Source organism: Idiotropiscis lumnitzeri, chromosome 7 (assembly GCF_059441095.1).
Source record: "Idiotropiscis lumnitzeri isolate Australia: NSW breed Sydney's pygmy pipehorse chromosome 7, RoL_Ilum_1.0, whole genome shotgun sequence".
Lineage (NCBI taxonomy): Eukaryota > Metazoa > Chordata > Actinopteri > Syngnathiformes > Syngnathidae > Idiotropiscis > Idiotropiscis lumnitzeri.
The window spans coordinates 13243891-13264459 of record NC_142397.1 but is presented as its reverse complement, the minus strand read 5'-3'; the positions used below and the strand labels follow the sequence as shown (position 1 = coordinate 13264459).

General features: G+C 38.8%; 1 protein-coding gene across 8 annotated transcripts in view; it reads right to left on the bottom strand.

Moving 5' to 3' along the window:
- Positions 1-20569, bottom strand: part of LOC148333637 (leucine-rich repeat and fibronectin type III domain-containing protein 1-like protein) — a 143312-nt gene that overhangs the window by 87383 nt on the left and 35360 nt on the right. The window contains exon 1 of one of the 8 annotated variants that reach the window (XM_088300574.1): positions 10875-10890. The exons of the other annotated variants lie outside the window; for them this stretch is intronic. The gene's annotated coding sequence lies outside the window, so the exon portion shown is untranslated. Of the gene's footprint in view, positions 1-10874; positions 10891-20569 lie in introns of those variants that run through there. 8 annotated transcript variants of the gene reach the window in all.

Here is a 20569-nt window from a genome sequence, read left to right as displayed (position 1 = left end):
CAAAGTGCTGTACATGGAGTAAAAAATAGTCAAACAATAATTAGAACAGTGAAAATACAAAATTCATATAACAAATTCACAAGTATTCTTTATCAATTAATAATTATTTAGTAAGTAATATTTATTTACTTAATTGATTGATTAAATAAATAATTACCAACCCAATTATTAATCGAACAAATGCAGCAGACACAAATAAAACCAAATCAGAAATAAAACAATCAAAATATTCAGAGTCTCAGAATGAATCAAAAGCCAAAGGAAAAAAAAGAAGACTTAAGACGAGTTTCATCAATAGACAGACAGGGAGAAGTTACTGCTGCGATTATTGCTATGATAAGTCCACGTTATATTTTAAATATTGTTAAACGGCTGAGTTGAGTAGCTCTTCAATTGTTCTTCCAAATCTTTATCCCTCACTGTCCACAGGAAACAGACTTTCAATGAGATCAATTTGACCTTTTTGTCTCAAGCATTTGGCTGTGTTGTTGGAGAAAAGATTAAGTCAAAACAAATTCAATCTTTGACATTTAACATTTCAAATGTCATATTTTATAATATATTGTTGTGATGTCAAAAAGGTCAGTGTCCATCCATCCATTCATCAAGGAGGCTGTTGCTTATTTTTTTCCGTCGTATATAAGGGAATGAGCCAGTCAAATTAAATAAGATTTCCACGTAGTTGGCTGCACTGCTGAACAGAAACGCATCTTCATTTTTATGCCAGGGAAAAATCGGGACAAAGAGTTTTCTGCCAAATCTCAGCAATTCAGTACTAAATAGCGCTCGCTCAGTCTTTGCAAATGTTGTCAACACGTATCTTTCAAGATGTTTAATGTCCATCCATCCATTATCGGTTCTGCTGTCTTCGGACAGTAGGCAGGGTACACCACGCAGGGCACACAAAGACAACAACCATTTGCTCTCGCACTCACCCCTAGGGGCAATTCAGAGTGTTCAATCAACCTACCATGCATGTTTTTCGAATGTGGGAGGAAACTGGAGTACCCAGAGAAACTACGCAGGAACGCCGGATCCAAAATCGATCCCACGATCTCTGCACTGAGGCCATTGGGCTAACCAGTTGTCCACCGTGCCGTATTATTTAAAAAAAAACACATACATTACTTAACAGGGTCTTTATGCTTGGTAGCAAGAGTCCCCCAGAATTTTGACAGACAAAGTCAAAAATATTTACCTTGCCACTCCCAGTTTCAAATCATCATTGGCGAGGTGGCAAACGGGGAGCTATTTTGCGCACAACAATCTCCTGCATGGACTGCAGGGAGTCCATTCTGCTTTCACCATGCAGACTGCACACCTCTCCCAAGCTGAGTTGAAAGGGAATGAGTGGAGCCACTTTGATTGGCCAGGAATCAAGTTGGCAGTGTCCACTCCCACAACGCCGCAAACGTCCACAAAAATACCAGAAGAAAGAAAACTGTTCCCATGCTCACAGTTAGGCTGCACTAAAATAGGGCTAACCAAAGGCTTCCACGTCATGTTTGATCTCAAGAAAGGTCACTTTTGCATACAAACATCAGCAAGGATAGTTACAGACACATTGGCTATTTACCATAATGTTCAAAAGTTCTGTCCATACACACAGTGACTGAGTCAAAATGCCCTGCCCGGCTGCTTCTGGTATAAGGACATCATTTAATAACATCATGATGGATTGAAAAGAATGGCCTGAGGGAAGATCAGACTTCCATTCAATATCCACCAAAAACCTGACTTTAATTTATCCTAACTGCCCTCGAATTATTCTCAGCAAAGACAACCTATCTCGCCTCAAGCCATTTATCAAATTAAAGCAGCGGAAACAATCCAAAGACAAGGAATAAGATATGTGACGTCCATGGAAAGAGAAAATGGAGTGATAATTTGTACTGTAATACTTTTACTTGCTCGTGACAACAAAACAATAATACCGTTATAAGCTGCTACTTTTTTCCTAGATTTTGAACTATGCAGCTAATACAACGTTGCGACTTTTCTGTGGGTTTTTCTTTCACTCTATATTTCAGAAAATATGCCAAATAAATCTATTTTTTTTTTCTCTTGGGTATGTTCTGTTTTAATTAGCACAATTTGCTTGAATATATTTTTTTATGAATTGCCGCGGCTTATGTGCGGGTGCGACTTATAGTCTGTAAAGTATGGTAATTAATGAAACCTAAAAATGGCAACATTCTTGGTATTATTGTTTTATCAAGGGAGAGACATGGATACAATGCACCTTTTAATTGATTTAAAAGATTCCAGCAGATCGTTGTTTTATTTTAATTAATCAAATGTAGGTTTAGTTTAGGTTCCTTTTCAATTCCCCATCACTTCTTGGTAAAACTGACCTCAATTTGAAGAGTGTACAATGTGCCGTGGGTCACAGTTGTTGTAATAATGGTAATAATAATAATATTAATATTGATAATACTACTACTACTAATAATGTTTTTTGTTATTATTATTGATGTTATTATTTTTAATTTACCCAAAAATAATAAGAGTGCAGTATGACACAATTATTGTTTTTATACAATAGAATGATGCAAAGAGAATTAGTTGACAACCCAGATTTTAAACTCGCTCTAGAGCCAAAGATACAATTTTCCTCAGCTTCTCATATGAGCCTGAACAAAATGCTTTACTTAAACATCAGTTGAAGATTGTTTTTAAAACTTTTACATCCGATCCCTCGGCTGCGGTATGTCATAGACACAATAAAACAGTCACAAATACCCCGCATATACAATAACACAAATCCAAATTTAAACTGACACAACATAGTTTGCTAAATGTTTGAAGATCAAAAGAAACAGATATATTAGCTGAAGTTTTTTGTAGCTTCATCATTAGGATTTAAAATAAACTTAATTGTTAAAAAAAATAATAATTCTTTATTATTACCTGCCTCAAAATTTGATATGATTCACAGTGTAGCTGCATTGCTTTCATTTTAACTGTTATCCATGAAGTTCAGAATTTTTACATAAAGCATCAAGATTAACTATGGGTGACAGCATTCTGTCTGCGGTGAGACCACCACCTACTGTGTGTTGTTTTCCTCCAGAGTTCACACTTTAAATCCAGAGTGAGATATACTTGATGTGACTTAATCCAGAGCCTCACCTTAATACATACTCTGAGCAGACAGTCAACCTGTCATGATAATGAATACACATTTTTAGCAAAAGGCAAAGGCTGTCTTCTCAAATGTGCACTGCCGCTATCTAGCTAGTAAGTGATCTTAGCGGTGTGCACTACGAAACACACAAGGACAGTGAAGCGTTGCATGGCTGAGTGGACCAATGGGCTCTATTTTTGTGACCGTCTCAAATCCCGCACGGCATGCAACGTGAATTTCCAACCAGGTGTTAGTAATTTTACAGATGTGTGCAAGCTGGTGTTTTCGAAAAAGGGTGGTTTGTGCCGTTGTGGGTGTGAACACAGCCGACTCCATTCATATCTCACATGGAGAAACGGATATAGTGATCCATGTGTGGCAGGAGCATTGTCACTGCTCTTGGCTGCTGTGGCAAAAGACAACGTAAGCAGCTACCTTCATTAAATACAGAATGAACTGGTGACAATCGTTGGAGAACGCTTCACAAATAGTTGTTTTTCTAGGTTTTCTAGCCACAGTACAGCGGTGGGCAAACTTTTTGATTGGCGGGCCACATTGGGTTCTAAAATTTGACAGAGCGGCCGGACCAGAAGCTGATGGATGGAATGTTTTGGTAACCTCACCTCATCGGAGAAAAAAAAATACATTAAATTTTAAATGAAAGTGAACAAAAGCATTACAACAATATATATGTCTTTGAAAAACCACAGAGAAAATAGAAAATAAAACATTAACAAGTAACATTTTTTTCAAGTTCGACGGGCCGGATTAAAACATTTAACGGGGCCGCATGTGGCCCCCGGGCCGTAGGTTGCCCACACCTTCCATAGTAGATGCAGCTATTTTTTTTTCAGTGTATAAAAGTGCGATTGGTTTGTATCTCGTGCAATAAGTATTGTGAGATGATAACAGGTATGTACAAAAGGAATACAGTGTTCCATCGTGTTAAGTAAGTGGCCGCAATTTCCACCACTGGCAAAACTCGAAATTGAATAAGAAAAGAAATACAACCCACTAAAGAAAAAAGGCCATTTTCCAAAGTTTTCAGCCGTAAATAAGAGTTATTATAACAAATGTCGTATCGCAATGATTAACGTAAAACTATGACTGCTTTGCGCAAAAACAATTGGAACTTTGGATGTGCTCTGAGTCAACTCAACAAGCACGGAGTCACAGACAGTCGAGTGACCACTTACAGAAGTTCAAGTGTGAGGGATTGAGAGGAAAGTAGTGGGTGGATGGAAATATTACTAGTCTGTCAGGTTGCAAAAAAAAAAACAAAAAAAACTTGCCTTGCTATATGATGTACATTCACCTTCAGACTGCACATTTTAATGAGGGCTGAAAGAATTGTACAATTAGAACACCTTGTTAATGTTTTCATCCTTTCATCTTAATCAGCAGGAACACATAAAGACAAATATACAGCTTTTATTGGTTTCTGCTTTCCTTTCTGCCTTTTTTGTTGTCACCTTTCCACGTCTCTCTTGTTGGCCCATATATCTAATTGTTTCAGATTCCAAATGCTATTTCCTCATTACCCCAATTCATCCTTTTCACTTGCTCTTTTGTTACTCACAGTTCTTTCAGTGGTGTGTCACAATTCAATAACACAACCAGTGGCTCCCTGGCGTGGGTATCTTCAGAAGTTAGAAAAGAGACAAAAGTGTGTTTGTACAGTATACCGTATGAGCATTTGGCGTGCGTGTGTGTGTTGACTGAATGCCAGCTGGCCTGTGGTGCAGCAAGCTGTCCTAATGAAGTGATCTTTTCAACCCTCCAACTAATGGATTTGTACACCGGGAATTGCAGCAATTAGGTTAACCAAAGAGAAAACTCATCTATACAACAAACATTATGTTTGGGAGAGCCCTCGAATGCCAGAACCAAAGCTAATATATAACTTGGGATATCAACGATTGGTCTACCTTCATATTCCTGAAAGAATATTGGACAAAAGCCTTTTAAATGATTCTTAAATTAATTGGTCAGTTCTGAATTACAGAATGTTGGGAGTATATTATTCAGTTACTCACTAAATATCATTATAAAAACAGATGAAGATATATATATATTATATGAAGCCGGGGTGCGTGGGCGTGTGTGTGTGTGTGCATCCTTCAAGTTTTGGATTGGGACAATTGACCGATTCCCTTCATATTTGTCTGTAAAAAGAAACATCTTGCTCCAAATGGGGCTGAATCACATCACTTACTTTTCTTCTCACATTCAGTACTCGTTCAGTTGCTGACCTATTTTGGTGAACTCCATTGTAAACAATTTGAAGGTGTTCTGCTCCCGCATTTTGACAAAGACAGTGGTTTGTTGCTGAAAAGAAGAGTGGCGAAGAGGATTGCCCGTGATCTTTGACTGCAACACAAGTTGACTGTACAAAAGTAGTGGAACACCTGGTGATGACAAATGTATGAATGTAGCGTGAGAGGAAATATCGAGATCTGCAAAGACTTTGAGCAAAGAGCAGTTGTGTGTGAGATTTTTTTGCCCATTCATCCAGAAGCATGTTTAGGAGTTCAGATGTCCTGATGTAACTGAGTTAGCCAGGCGAACCATGCTGAATAAATATATAAAGGAAATATTTTTTTGCTTTTAAACTCTAAGACTCTTTTTTTATGTCTCTTTCTAAATCTTTGTTAGTGAGCACTTTGCTTCGCTGGAAAAATCCATCCACCTCAGGAGTTGCATGCCATGGTTATGGATGCGTATTGATAAGATTTTATCAATAGCACTATTCTCAACGATACTGCTTAGCAATCCGGTGTATTTTTATCAATATTTTTTTTTGGTTTAGATCAACATTAAAACAATATTAGAACCTACACTGTTTTTAAATAAATGGTTGCAATATAACATGATAAAAACTTCAACGATATAAATCAGGATGGACATTTTTAAATAATTCAGTGTATCATGTATATAAAATCAAAGAGAAAAAAAATCAAAACATATCTTGGTTCAAAATAGTATAAATACAGTATTTATATTTCTTGTAATAAAGTTCAACATTTTTCATCTTGAATTTAAAAAGCTATTATATAACAATTTTTTTTACATGACTTCTCTATACTGGGTGTCATCTTTTGAGCGAAAAGGTGCAAAATGATTATATTTATATAACGTAAATCAATGTCAAATTAATTTGAGCAATTATTTTTCCAAAGCTGTCAACGGTGGCGCTCATCAATACAGCAATTCAGCCGCGGGGCCAGTTTTATATAGGTACCGATCCCTAAGCATGATGCTGATGAGACAGATGATTATTGCGTTGCCATGTCACGTTCGGTATGAACGGAGCATACGATCTAGAATACTAACACGCATTGAAAACCATCATTAAAAAAAAACAATTGTGAGGCCATCGTGCTAACCAGTCGGCCACCGTGCCGCCGGTACACTATTAATGATGCAAAAATAATTTCTTATCTTTTGGAGTGATTCAGTGATTCGCAGTTATCGGAATCAATAACGCAAACTACACAAAACACAATGAATTCTTTGACAGCCTCTTTTTTTTAACAGTTTACTCTAGTGCTTCCGATTTGACTCTGCTAAAACCAGTGGATTTGTTTCTTTGCCTCCGCTGTACATCCAAGCAGAAACCGAACACCAAAGTAGAAGGTGAACATAAAAAATTGCCTCAAAACGAACATCTGAACCAAGATCAAATATCCTGCTAGCAACTCTGACAGCTGCTCTCCAAGGGTTCTCAGCACTTGTACATCACCACAAGCTCTCACTCACTTCTCACATTTGTACTCACGCCCTCTCACAACCCCACTCAGCATGCAGCACGAGTGACTTCCTTTCGTTCAAGGAAAGACAAAGCTGTAATTTAACTTCTATGTGTGTCAGCGGGGGGGGGGGGTGTTTATTCCTGCATGATGTGTGTACTGTATCTCTGCAGCCAAAAAGGGCGCGAGATCAACATCCAAATACAGCCATTTCTCTCTAGAGCTCTCCCAAAAGGCGTCAGGGCATTTAAACCTGACACCTGTGTGGTATGCTATAATGATTTACTACTGATGACTTTAGAAGCTAAAAGAGAAGATAGGGTTTCCTCTTCAGAATTATTTAAAATAAATAAACGTATGCGGTGATATTGCAACCAATTTGCAGTCATTGGGACATTTTACATTACTTTTAAGTTTTCCTATTTTACTTTCAGTCTTTACCCAAGCGCTACATTATTGAACCACTCAAATACGTATATAGATTGCATGTGTGATTGCACGTGTGCATGTGAGAGAGTGTTCATCACCTGTGGAGCACTCTCAAAGCAACCAATATTCCACTCACTTTGTGTTTTGCTCATTAGAGCGGCATTTAAAGTGTAGCCTCAAGACAAAGGAAATGTGCAAGTACCATTGGGTGATGGAGGGCATCCATTTGGTCTCCAATGCAATATAACATCTCACTGTTATTTAATGAATGGTATCACATCACTCTGTGAATGTAAGGAGTGATGGGATTGCACGGAGAGGCAGCCAAAAGAGGAGTATTCCTTAGATAGGGGATGGAATGAAGTGTGCCATGAGCATATAGAGATTGGGAACAGTGACCCATACCCTCCCTACCACATCTCATTACTTCTCTTATGTGTGGTCCTCATCCGCAGCATCCACAAACAGTAAACTGGGCGTGTATGAAAGCTTACACAATAACCTCAATTGAAATTCTACAGCAAGTTATGAGGCAGCCTCCATTCTTGGGCGATGGTTGATTTTAAGAATGAGGCAAAAGACAAGAAAAAAAACAATGATCTAATGCTTTTTCTTGCCTTATTGTGGCACCTATAAGGTCATCCAACAACGCAAGTGCAGATTGCATTACACACTATTATTACACATGGATGCAGCTTTATATTGCTCTCAAAAAACCGCAAACCAGGGATTTGATTGAATTTACAGATTATAGTATACAGTGAAGCCTGTTTATCGTGGGGGAGATATATTACAGACCCACCCTGCAATAGTTGTAAATCCACAATAGACAGATATTGTAAACACACAAATGCGCACAAATACATACAGTTTATATATATATATATTATATGTATACCATGAAAGTAGTACTCCCACTTATATATAAAAACACAGACCAGTTTATAAAAACAAACTTAGAAATGTATTTGATCTTCATCTACTATATGCCTGATGTTTTTGTACTTAACCTTTACAGTTAATCAGGTTGGTCCCATTTTTTTTTTTTTTTTTCAAGGGCATGCTCCGCAGAAGCCAAAGCACCAACCAGAAATACAAATAGACATGAAGTTCAATTTACAAAGCACAAGATTTTGGATTTAGGCTTTGTGATTCATAGACAGCAATAAAATGTAGTAGCAGAGCAAAATCCAAAATATTCTATAGTAACTGCTTCACTGTTTCATCTGAGATTAAAAAAAAAAAAAAATTACGACGCCGGTTTCTTGATCCTTTTAGTCAATCTCTAACAAATTCCGGTCTGAGAGTACAGAGTACCCAAAAGCCCATACGCCAATTTCTGTCCAAGCGTTTGGAACAGAGAGAATAAAAACGTTCTGAGAACACAACAAATACTGTCCAGTACTTCCTTGCCTGATAATACCGCAAAGATAAGGTGGAAGCAGACCAAAAATGTCCTTATAAATAAAGTCATACTAGTGATTAAGCCTGCGGGTCGCCAGCACAGGAGTACAACCCAAGAGTACTACGCACAATGCTGAGACAGAGCTTTACAATTTGTAATGAACCTCAAAGACGCATGGTTGGCAGTATCATCCAGACAGAGCTGACGCTGTGCAGAAGCATCACTGTATAAAAGACTAGCTTAATCTAAAACAGGCCAAATAAGTTGCAGCCACATGCCAATTTTTTACATTAAAAAAATTTGTATAGAGTCTTTGTACACTATTTTAATTAGCTGGGGAAGGATTTGGCTGCATGTGACATCGGCAAGTCTGCATGAATGTCTTGGTGTCTAGACTTTATTATTATATCTTTCTAGGAACTGGACTCCCTTAAAAGAGCATCAAACAGCTACAGCTTATTCAGAATGCTGCAGCTCGTTTTCTTACCAGACCAGCGTTCAGAACATTTTACTTCAGTCCAAAATCAGAATCCGAAAGCCCTTTATTGTCAGTGCGCCACAAGATTAGAAAGCTCCCCTATCCAGTGCAATACAACAATAATTGAATTAAATATATAAATTTGATTAAAGATTAAATAATTAAATAGAAAATAAAAAAAAATTGGATAAATAAAAACACATTATTTTGCTGTTCTGCAAGGTAAGGGCTGTTGTGTGTGAGAGACTTTACACTGGCTTCCAATCATCTGTGGAATAGATTTTAAAATCTGACTACTGCTCTATAAATAGCTGAATTGGTTTGAGTCTTGACTATATTAATGAAATACAGATTAAATATGAATCCAGAAGGGCTCTAATTAGCGCTCAGAGTTCAACGTAAACACGGTGAAGCAGCATTTAGCTGTTATGCTGCACCAAATGGAATAAGATTCACAGACAAGTGAAGTCCTAAGTGCAAATGCTTTTAAAACCAGGTTAAAAAAATGACCCTAGTGAGGATTAGAAAATGGATGGATGGAAAGGGTACTGATAAGCTAGCACGTGGTTTCGCTACTGAATTAATTACATCGAGCTGGGAGGAATGGAACATAAACCAAGTATATACCTGTACATTTTTTTTTACACAATCCAAACACTGGTTATGGCTGTAGGCTAGTTATTGCTAGTGCTGCACAATATGTCTCCTGAAGCCTCTTTGAGAAGTTTGCAGCTCGTATCTTGTTTGTTGAACAGCAAATGGTTCCACTCAATGATTTATCCGGCTCCATAAATTGACTTCACTACCCATTAACCATGATGATTACTATTAGGCAATTGGGAATTAGCACTTATTTATGTGTGTATGTATTCTTTTGAAGGAGTGGGGCGGGATTTATTGCAGGCTCTATTGTGACCAGGTATACTTGAGAGCAATATTAAAGGGGAATGTAACCTCTAATTGGCGGCACATTCGTGAGCAGTAATGATTTTCAAATGGTAATAGCAACATTATATGTCTCGAACTAACACAGTAATGTGTTCTATAATATTGATTTATAGATGTTGGGCCATTTATTTAGTGATTATCATGTTTATAATCCTTTCAATGTTTTGTTCCAAGCCCTTGTGAATGCAATTTTTTGCAATTCACCATGAATGTTTGCTGTACGCCATAATATATCTCCACCAATGCGTGTGTTTCTGTGCTCTCACTTATCTAGTTAATTAGCAAAACACACTGACAAAAAATCATTAAAAAACAAAAAATCATTAGCCCTTGTTACACAAGTATAAGGCAGACCTATCCATCTTCATGAAACATGCTGTATGAGAAACACAAAGCCATATCAGCAGAAATTACTCAAACACATCTGAAGACAGAGCTGGAGACAGAGGGGATTAAAATGCCATTAAAATATGAAAACAGAACATAAATCTAAATGTGTGCGAAATAACAGTTTCTCAAAAACTGTAGCACTTAATAATCATTATGCAATGTTTACCCCATGGTTGCGTGCTAGACGGCTATATAACGTTTGAGGGGCACAGCAGTAGCTCATTGTGAGGACAGAGGGTGACAGTTGAGTCCAACTGAGGACAAAAGTAAATGGCAGCTCGTTGTTGATGCAATTTTACCTTATTTTTTGACACCCAATGAGGTGTAAGGCACAGAACCCACACAAACCTTACCTCAGCTGCCCACTGCTTGCCGTCTTTGCTTACATGCCTGATGCATGTGTGTGCTCTCTTCATTTCTGTGGTGTGCAACCAAAATATTCATTAATAATAATAATAATCATAATAATGGCTGTGAAAGTTATGTTTCCATGAAACAATAAAGTTTAGATTATGGTTTGTCATTTCACCGTGGTTGCAGTGGCATGATACTGAGAGCTGCGTACGGAAATTGTTTGATACATTGTAAACTGCCAGTAAATTCCACAAAGAGCGAATAAGGATGTCCTGGCTACAGAATTTTATTCTTTTTTTTCTTATTATTTCAAAGAATTATTAATGATGTTCGTGTTATCCCATTAAATTTTCGGTGCACAGACCAGCTGACGCGAGATGATTATTTTAATTTTTTTAACTGGGTAATGGAGTTGAGAGTACTTTCTAATTCACACAACATTGTGAATGGAGGCAATTTCGAGTTCAGTGTATAAGTACACTTGAACAGCAGATAGTCAGAGTGGGGATCAAATCGCTGACCCTTCGGTCAACGCACTGCCCACTCGACCAATAGAGCCACAGGTGATAAATTGCTATTGTATATTTAAAAAGCGGAGGTACCAACCAAGGAAAACTGTCGAACAAATCAGTTGAATGGTGGCGTTTATAAGATGAGATCATTACAGAAACAGTCTCATACCAAACTGCGGGCTCATCAACCCGTCATCATGTAGTAATTATTGCGGGCTGGCCCAGTCTGTTCGAGTCATCGGCAACATCCAATCAGCATCGAGAACGTACCTATCGGTATCAGGTCAAACCGAGTTGCCACATAGGCAGACAATCACCCAAATAAAAAAAAAAATTAACAGAACACTGCTCTATACCTTTCAGTCAGATAGACCGCAATGACATTGTCACCAATCACGACGCTTCACGTATGTGGGGGTGCGTGTGTGTGTGTGTGTGTGTGTGTGTGTTGTTTTAGTGTGATTTTGTTTATTTGGTTGCGTGTATGCTTGCATGGCGCGCCTGTGTGTAACATAGTAAATACGTTCTCGACGCCGATTGCCTGTTGCCGACGAGGGATGGATTGAGCCCACATGGGCCGGCCTGAAATAACGATGGCATGCTGACTGACGGATTGACAGGCCCACCACTGCCAGACGGCACCGTTTTGTGGACCTGAGGCGTTAGACTGCTCTATTGTCTAACAGACCTCATTCAAAGTGAGATTTGTCATTTGAGCTTGCATATTCTGTGGTCCATATTAACGTTAAAGCAAGTCAAAATGTTTCAATTCCAACTTAGTACAATAATTGTGTCGCCTACAAAGTGATTTCTTTGAATTTGTTGACCTAATCAGATGATGGGGGAGTGCAAGGGAGCAGTGGTGCTATAAAATAGATTTTTTTTTCTCTGCTTTTAAATTATTTTAAAGCATTGGTACAGACAAGAAAGATTTTTTTTCGTTAATTTCAATTATTTTTAATCAAGAGTACTGCAAATATAGAGCAATATAAAACAACAGTGAGCAACATTTTAAAAATGGAATACACACAAGAATAATGAATAATAGTCAGGATTCTACATACACCGTTAACATCACCGCTAAATGTGTATGAACAAAAGATGACGCGATTGATTGCTACGTTCGTGCAGTGGCTCCGGGCCTGTTATTTGTGGTTAAACTGCAATTTTTTACGTGGGCAGGCTGTGCAAACTCGGCTCTTATTTTCAGGCTTTCCACCTCATCATTGGGTGCCAATTGTTAAAATGATGCACGTTGGTTGTATTGCCTTGTTTTTGAAAACAAACTCAAAAACGATGTGAAGGAACTTTTCGTGTTAAAAAAGCTTCTTCAGAATATAACGTCAAGCCATGGCTGCCCATCAGATGCACATTTAGCACATTGTTACTATTACTTTCTGATCACTTATTTATTGGCCGGTTCTGTTTACCGTATTTTCCGGACTATAAGACGCTACCGGTTTCCTAGATTTTGAACCATGCGGCTAAATGTGGACTATTCTTTCACCAGTAGGGGCGCTCCATAGTTCAGAAAATACGCTAAATATATCTCTATTTTTTCTTCTGGGTCTGTTCTGTTTTAATTAGCAAAGTTGTTGCCATATTAAAATGCACTGTTTTAAGAATCTGCTTATGTACCTTTATGCGCTTTCACAGTACAAAATCATTCTGTACATGCAATAAACAACTCATTTTTTTTCCAACATAGAAAACTGCGGCTTATAGCATGGTGCGGCTTGTATGTCTTTTTGAGTTGCTGCGTCTTATATGCGGGTGAGCCTTATGGTCCGTAGGCTGCGGTGCTGGGTCGCAAAATATAACATTTCTCAATCATATAATCACCCAGACGTACTTTTATAACCCTTAGGAAGGTAATCGTCGGGGTTGGGGGTTGTCAGAATCACTGCCTTAGACCCTTCAGAAGCTCCAAAATTGTATTCCTATATAATTGATCTCCCGACGCCTCTCATTTTGCCTAGACAATGCTGGCACGGCTATGCCTGTGGGTTTGCACCTCCCTCACAGACGTGGTATTTAAAGACGCAAAAGCAGACATCACAATTGGTCTCAAGTTTGATGAACGACATTGCTTGTGCTAAATTAATCTATTTGCATTTCCCCATCCTAGAACGTGCAAAACGAACTGCTCAGCAAATATTTCAAATTTGGCACATGCAATGATGGATTCGCTTGGTTATTTGATCAGCTTCCGCATCTGCTTGTGAGCAATCGAGTTTGCACCTGTTTTTGCACATGCAAACTTGTAGTTAAATCAAAACTTAAAATGCTTCTCAAGGGATGTTTCAAAGTAACTATTGTCTTGTGCTGTGCAATGACCAAGAGAATGATATCAGAGATAACTGCTGCTATAATTAATTTCCTTTACAGGGCAGCTGGCTTTAGCCTTAGATAAGCAGAACAATAGCAAAATCAACGCAGAGCCACTGCTCCTTTGATCAGGCTGACTGAGCCCAGACATTTAATTAGGAAGTATGAAATATGCAGCTGAGGAAAGAGGTGTATACGATTCCTGAGATTGGTGAACGTCTGAAAAACATATTTGACTGTTTTTGCATTTTTATATTTAAATTGCATTTGCCTGACTGTGGTGGATGCAGTAATGAAATAACAGTGTAGATGTCAGAATAAATGTTTGTCTGTGTCTATGTGTGCCCTGACTGGCGACCAGTCACGGGTTTTGCGTGCCTTTCGCCTGAAGTCAGCTTTGATAGGCTGCAGCTCCCTGTGACCAACAATAGGATTAACAATAGAGAAACTCATAGCTAGATGGAAGGACTACCTTTTAAGTAATATCAAATGTTTCCAGCATGACATTTGAATGTCATATAAAAATACATCGAGTATTTGCTCCCTTTTGGGACAATGGCTGAATCACAAACTACAACCCACCACATTAAAACCATTTTTTGGAAGCCATTGTGGTGATCATTTGGTTTGATTTGATAGTTTGACATTTAAGGATCTATTTTAATGCCCAGAGCAAGTCAAAGGAAAACGCGGTCTGACTGCGCATGGGTGGAATTTTCTTTGATTTGGTAATTTCTCAGACACACACAATGAGAAACAAGTGTTTGTGCCGTTGTGTTAGTGAACACAGCCATTCAGCTTCATCACCAATGGAAGCAGTTCCTCTCATTCGGCGTGCGAGGGCCACACAATCTTTGACATTGCAGAAGCAGAAATTCACTTGCTGGAGAAGAACATTGCACACAAAGTGCATTTGCAAGGAACTCTAGTGGTAGATAATCACTGCTCTGAAGTCGGCTCTTGGAGATTGTTTATGTTCATGTGTAACCCAACCACAATAGGTGTGCTGCAGCCAAGGAAGGGGATTTTAATTTTTTAATAAAGATGATAATAATTACAATAATAATAATCTATTCACTAAATTGATATCTACAATTATTCAGAGGGTTTGATGCAATTAAATTCATCGCATACTTAGACCAGCTTGGAGTAGGCTTAAAATTTACTGTATGGAGGGCTTATTTACTTAATATTTACTAATTATTTTTGCCAAAAGGCCGATTGTTAAGAAGTGAGTTGGTTCCACTGCAACCATACAGTGTTTGTATCTCAAGTTGGATTGTGCAAGTTTAATCAAAATATTTATTCACCATGTAAGCTACAACTGAAAACTATTGATGTACCCTTGATTCTACATCAGCACATTTTCCCCACAAAACTGTAATTGTTATTAAAATGCTGGTCAGTGCCTATTTATATTCATACAACACAATTGCATTGATGGGTTTGTAGCTAAAGAGCAAAGGTTATAGGAGGGCACATTCTGCAGGTGATTGAGGCCAAAATTTTGTTTTGCAAACATGTACAAGTTCCTTCACTCATGCTGTGAATCTAAAAATATAAAGTGAATTTTCCTGTGGAAAACGACAAAATGAGAAGCAATATGATTGAAAATGTTTTTCACTGATGGAAATGGAAAATGCACGGAGGGGCGGTTGAAAAACTATCAAAGCGGTAAAATTGAAGCAAAATATAAATGTGAGGAGAGAAGTGATGTGAAAAAGATTCGAGGGGGGGGGTGAGGAGTGCAGGTTCGAAATGGAAGATAGGAGAAAAACGGAGAAGAAACTGAGCAAGGACCCCCACGACTTGAGCAAGATCAGTCACTGTCAGGTTGATATCCGTTTTCATGCCAAGTGAGGAAGGACACAAAATGCTCATAATACAAAATATGTAAGAGTCCAGTGGCATCTGTCTGCTTATTTTAGGTGGGCTGAAGCCTCTCGAGAATAATCTTGAGTCCTCCTGATTTGGTTACATATAAATCATTATCCAATTCATTCCATTTACTCATGTAGAAAAGTCCTCACTCGTAGTAGTGGTAGTCCATGGTTTCAGTGCGACCATGTTTGCAGTAGTACGTGCAATAATGTGAACGGTGGACTGTAATTAATTACATAATACACTTAATACTGTTAGCCCTTGTCATGTTGTTTTTTTTTTATTATCTAGTTTCACTTACATGTCCTTATTAGTGAAAATCCATTCCATCTTTTCCATATGCCCATCCTTGAGTACTGTACATTATATTCAACCTTTCGTGCTTAAGTCAATTTTACCGTTTAATGTGATATAATGTTGATTTTCGGCCGTCATTGTGATGTAGTAGCGACACATATAGAGCCGTTAGGCAGTCAGTGACCATATTCACTTCGTCTGCACGTACCAGCCGAGCCTGCCGGTGACAGTCATAACTCACTTGGACTCAAAACATGCAGTATGATGTTTTGTCGTAGAACCTCCAGTGTGGAGGGCAAGATATGTTTAAGTCTGCGGTAGAATGTGTGCACTGACAGATTCGTCAGCGTCATGCCCTGATGTCAAGGTCGCTCCACCTGGAGTGCGGCCGTTTGATGAAGGTGCATAAGTCACACACTTGAGTCGACGGAAGAATCTGCACAGCCAAAAAAGCGGCTCGGGTTTTAGGGGTTTAGGGTTAGCAGCACGCCTTTTCTGGCACAAGGCAGCATATGCGTATCTTGATAGCAGACAGGGCCGAAGAAAAGAACGTAAAGAATCATACATATAATTAAGTGCTTGAAGTTTTGAAAGAAACAGGTTTTCATCACTGACTGCTGCTAGGAGACAATACTGAGCTGCGGCCCCAGCCCAGCTAATTGCAGAAATTAGTACAGTACCATACTATTAATAATATCTTGACAATTAGTCTGCGATGAATGTGAAGTTCCTGACTTTTCACATTAAGATGAAGTGAGTTTTACGAGTGAACCTTAAGCTTGAATTCACACTATGAAGTAGGAGCTGAGTTCATTCACTAATGGTTGTCATCAGTGGACGATAATACTAATAATAATAATAATATCAATAATTAGAATTGACAAATAATAACTCCTCCATCCATGGAAAATTTGTAGGGAACAGGACGGATGAGTAGAGAGAGCAACAAGGGAGCGTCATACGGAAACTTGAGGAACATATAATAAATAAGCACTCTAAAACTGAATATGGATTTAATATAATGAATAATTAATATATATCAAAGATGTCAGTCAAGGTAAATCCTTCAAGTCATTTAAGACTTATTTAAATAAAAAAAGGGTAATGAACAGAAAGTGGAGATATTTAGGACTACTTTATAGCAAGTTTCATACACAAGGTCACTTGATCAAACTTTTTTATAATCTATTAAATAATACTTCCTGTGTTTGTTTAAAAAAACGTTCCAAATCTAATGGTGACTTTTAAACCCTGCACTGTATTGTGTTGTTGTTGTTTTGTCACGGTGTCTTTGTTGTTAGTTGCCTTTGGTTTAGAGTTCAGTTTGTTTTCCTTTATCTGTTTGTCTTGTTAGGTTATTGGGTCCACCTGTGCTTGTCATCCGAGTCCCTGGTGTGATCAAATCAGCTGCCTCCAACCCTTTGTGTCTTGTCCAGGTGTTCCTCGTTGTTTCGTCAATTTATCTATCTTGAGTTGCCTCTTTGCTTTCAGTCCTTGTCGGTTCATTGTCCTCTGTCCTTTGTGTGTGCCACGTCTTATGTTGGTCGGCAGTCCAAGTTCTTTTTCTGAGATTTTCTTTTTTGATCCTTGCTGTTTTTTAAATTCAGTTATTTTTGAGGATTTGATAAGCCTAGGATCTTGTTTTCCTTTTTCTTTTGAGCTTTTGGAAAGGAAACACATTTTGTTTTTGAACAAATCATTGCGTTCCTGCATTTGCATCCTTCTCCTCGACCAAACCTTGCCAGTTTTTAAGTCTGAGCATCTCCTGGGGGGGCCATGCCGCCCCTGTAACAGCCATATAACAAAAGGAACTGTGTGTGTGCTCCACACAATACAAAATCATTTTCAAATAAAAACATAGAAGGAAACCTTGTAGGTGTGAAGGAAGATGGTAGGTGGGATGTGTTTTCATTTTGAGCCACATGGGGCTGAGGTCGTGTAGGAAGTATTGATGAAAAACAATGAAAATGAGTGATAGAGAGCACAAAGAGAGTATGGAGAGCAACCTTTAGGTAGAAATCAGTTTGGTGCAAACATACTGTAAGATGGACACAAATGAGGATGCCAGTGCAGGTTTTTTTTTTTTTTAACCATATGTCACAGTTTAATTAAAAACTTGAGCAGGATCACAGTCTCGATGTCTGTGCACTTGGGTCTTATTAACACTGCATATGACCTATTCTATAATTGCAGTACCCAGTTTAGCATATTGAAATATTTGTCGGTTGTGAGATTAGTCATGTGAGGTGGTTGTTTTTTTTTGGTTTTTTTTAATATAGCCATTTGAAGAAACTTACTGTATATGGCACTTCCTTGCATGATGATTTCATTCATCCATCCATCTTATGTACCACTTCTCCTCACTAGCGGCGCTGGAGCCTATCCCAGCTATCTTGGGGCAGTAGGAATTATTTGAACATAAAAAGTTTACAAAATTTAGTTTGGTAGATTATTTTATTATTTATATAAATAATCCTTATACGGGGCGACACGGTGGACGACTGGTTAGCACGATGGCCTCACAGTGAGAGACAGCATCGGGCGTGGGTTCGATCCCGGCTCCGGCCTTCCTGTGTGGAGTTTGCATGTTCTCCCCGTGCTTGCGTGGGTTTCCTCCGGGTACTCCGGTTTCCTCCCACATTCCAAAAACATGCATGGCAGGCCGATTGAACACTCTAAATTGCCCCTAGGTATGAGTGTGAGTGCGGAGGTTTGTTCGTCTCTGTGTGCCCTGCAATTGGCTGGCTACCAGTTCAGGGTGTCCCCCGCCTACTGCCCCAAGATAGCTGGGATAGGCTCCAGCGCCCCCCGCGACCGGAGTGAGGAGAAGTGGTCCAGATGATGGATGGATGGAAATCTTATTCGGAAAGAAATCCTGTTTATTTCCCCTTTAAATGGTGCCACATTTGTAGGGAACATGCATTCGCGGTATGAGCAGCACAGCTGAGTATGTGTGTTGTGCCCATAAAAAAATGCCAAACCTTTGCCAAAGCCAAAAAGATTACTTTGCTGTTGCCAATGACTCTTGTTTTAAGATTCTGCCTACGGCAGTTAGATCATACGATAAAAGTGCGGCGAAGACACATATAATGCCATGCAGATTGCTGCACTGATAGAGTAACATCTTTTGGTGGAGGTAGTGTCCCTGAGTGAAAAAGAGGGCTCGTCATCCTTGGATGCAATCTCAATGGGGAGATATCAAGATGAGATTCTGCAACCTGTGGCTGTGCAACCTTAACGGCACGCAATTTATTGCCACCAAGCACTGTTACACCAAAGGAATAATCCACCCAAAAGAAGTTTCCACTACTTGTCCTACGTTTTACTTGTGTTGTGCAATTGACACTCACGCAGTCCTGTCCAGTTAGCGTTGTGTAAAGTCCAAATATGACACCATTTACATAAGCTGAGCGCAGCAGCTCCCTCTGGGCTCCACTAAGCTCCAACTGCACAAGGTCACTGGAACTGACGGGTCGCTCAATCAAGCAGCCTCTTTTACCCCTCATCCATCCAAAATCTGTTAAGTACATACTTAATCCTTTACTGTACATGGAAAAAAGAATGTTGGCTATAAAGCTGTAGTGCATCTTGAAACTATCGTTAATGTGTAATTTTCAGACTTTCAACTTTGAAACGGTGCATTGAAAATGATGGAAACGTACAGACAGAATTCCTACTCGGTTTAGTCCAGCATTCAAACTCATTTTTGAGGACGGGCCACATCGTAGTTATGGTTTCCCTCAGTATATTATCACATACACACCACAAATTGATGGAAAGCCAGTTTTGAAATCAGAAGCCAATTAGTAATTGTTTGTTCAACAATTGTTTTTCAATTAATTTTGAAACGGGAGTATTGTAACAAATAAATGGCAATATCTCAAATGTCAATGTTTTTAAAAGTGAAGAAAATGTGCTAAAAACAGGAAGTTAACGCACGTGATTTGCCCTTCACAGGCCACATAAAATGAGGTCGCGGGCCAGATCTGGTCCCGGGCCTTAAGTTTGACACATGTGGTTTAGATGCTAATGCAACATACATCAGTACTTTTCCCCTACATTAAGTTATAGTGGCATATAATGTGTTTAAAACCATAAACAGCTTGAATCTTGTGAATGTTGAAAGAACTCACAGCATAAGTAATCTTTTGGGGTTTTCCCTGGAACATGTTTCTGCGGATTAGTTTGCACACACAACACTTGACCCAATCTACATCACGTTGGCGCCTCCGATGTCACACATAAGACAAACGCAAGTATAAAAATAATGTTGCTTATATGTTATTAAACATTAAACAGCATCACTCTAATGGATGGTATACAGGAAGAGAGTGGCGCGAATGACAGAGAGTAAGGGAAGACAGCTTAAAAGCCCAGCAGTTTAATGCGTCACTTATCAGTGGCAATGTTATGAGTATGTCTGCAACCATCTTGATCGTCCATAAAACCACTTATGTATACACAGCCGCATAACACTGGGATCGGATGTGTGTCTTGTGTGCGTGCACTTGGGCAAGTGTAATTGGCTCTCCACTAAGTCCTGCTAAGCCTGACATTATTGAGAGCTGACACTTTTGGATAAATCACTCCGCAGCACAACACGGATGCTTAGGGAGCAACAGAGAGATAAATGAACGGGAGAGGAAACGCTGAGTAAAATCTCATAAAATC